Below are 2169 nucleotides of genomic sequence, written 5' to 3' on the forward strand. Positions count from 1 at the left end.
ATCTGGACACCACCTCGATAGCCAGCGGCGAAATGACGACATGCGGCTATACATGTCATCACTGGTTAGATTTGGCAGGGGTCCAGTGAAAACTACGGCGTCCGACATTGACTTTGCGTATGTACACACCGATTCAACATTAATCTTCGAAACCTCCGATTGGCGTAACCGGGACCCATTAACGCCAACGTGAATAACAATCTTGCTGTATTTACGTTTATCCTTAGCCAGCAGTTTCAGATAAGACTCAACGTCGCCCGCTCTAGCCCCCGGGATGCACTTAACTATGGCTGCCGGCTTCGCTAACTTCACGTTTCTCAAAATGGAGCTGCCGATAATCAGAGTTGGTTTCTCAGCGGGTGTGTTGCTGAGTGGGGAAAACAGGCAGGTGGCGGTCCGAGGTCTTTGAAAGCTTACGACTAACTCTTCCTCTCACCAAACACCCAGTCACTATGTCCTGGCTGCTGCAGAGTTGCCGGGGGACGGCTACCCGAGGCTAACTCAGGCTCAGGCCGGCCCGCGCCGACTCCCGGGAGGGGGTTAACTACAGTAACTAACGACTGATCTATCATGGTGCAGATCCGGACTTCTAACTCACTAAGCCTTGCCTCCACGTCTATAAATAAACTACACTTGTTACACATACCATTACTGCTAAAGGATGCAGAGGAGTAACTAAACATCTCACATACCGAGCAAGAGAAAGTAGGAGAGACACTTTACAGATAGAGTAGGTCTAGACCACACTCCAGAATTTACAAGGACCCAACAGTTCTAGTAGTTTCCACCAGAGCAAGCAACATGGCCACAGTGGAGAGGAAAAACTTCCTTTTAGGCAGAAACCTCGGACAGACCCAGGCCCAGACCCAGACCCAGGCTCTTGGTAGGCGGTGTCGGACGGGCCGGTCGGGGTTAGAATGAAGAGTGGAAATAACAAAAATAGAAAAAATAGTAGTTTGTAGCAGTTCTTTGTAGTAGTTCATGGCATAGCAGGGCACTGTGGGCATTACAAGGCACAGCAGGACGTAGCTGGACGTAGCAGGACGCAGCAGGACGTAGCTGGGCACCACATAGTGTAGCAGATGAACATGGCATCGCAGAACTTGTAGCGGGACCATGGCGACAGCTGCTACCATGATCTTGGAGCGTCCCTGATCCAAGGGAACATGCTGGGGAAAGAAGAACAGACCTCAAAAGAAGTCTTTATAACATAAACGAATACTATGGTTCAAACAAAAAATGTGGTTTATTTAATCAGATGTTTACAGTGCACTAAACAATATGTGGGCCAAACAGGTAATACCATCACTGGACTTACTCTAGAAAGTCCTGTGATGATTTTTAATGTATGTACAGTATGTACTTCTCTGAGAGCATGGTTCCCCAAACGGTACGTGTTTTTCCACAACGTGTTTTCATGAATTGTTTTTTATGAATTGCAAGCATTAAATCGTCACCAACACGGTCATGCAGCACATCATTAGAAACCTTAAAGTCTTGTGATTCCATCAAGCCCCCGCACAAAGGATAAGGTGACTTACAGCGGTTATAATCATGTTATGAAGTTAAGAAACACTGCACCGTTTCTGTTTAAATCGAGCGTGCATCCCTACCTTTGTCCTCGTGTCTTTATCCACAGCGGTGAAAGATATTCATAAACGTTGATTTCCTAAATCGCAAACACTCCAAGGAATTAGAATATCCAAGCCTTGTAATCCATAATTATCTGGTCCCCTCACAATATTGTAGTTTCTGGCCAAGTTTCGACGTTCAGAAATCTAGAGAGTGCATCATTTCTCGGTTTCTATAGCTTGTAACTTTTTCCCTGTGCAGGCAAAAACGAAGGTCGACACACCTTTACAATCTGTGGCTTCTGCGGATTGCAATGAACCTTGTTCCCAGCCAATAGCATCAGCCTATCAAGAGATACCCTCAAGCTAAACCAATGATATCGCACAGTCTCCATTGGGCCCACCTGGGAAAGATTGACAGTGGAGCCCACGAATTAGAAGATAAGGTCATAAAACTGGCATCCCTGTGTAGCCAATAAGAAGACGAGTTGATTGATACCAAACATGGCCAACAAGAACCTTTCCTGTGATCATTTACAACTGTCTGAAGGCAGAAATATGGACGTCTGATGGCATTTCAACATTTCATAAAATTATG

The sequence above is a fragment of the Etheostoma cragini genome, unplaced genomic scaffold (genome assembly GCF_013103735.1).
Source record: "Etheostoma cragini isolate CJK2018 unplaced genomic scaffold, CSU_Ecrag_1.0 ScbMSFa_1075, whole genome shotgun sequence".
In the NCBI taxonomy this organism is placed as follows: Eukaryota; Metazoa; Chordata; class Actinopteri; order Perciformes; family Percidae; genus Etheostoma; species Etheostoma cragini.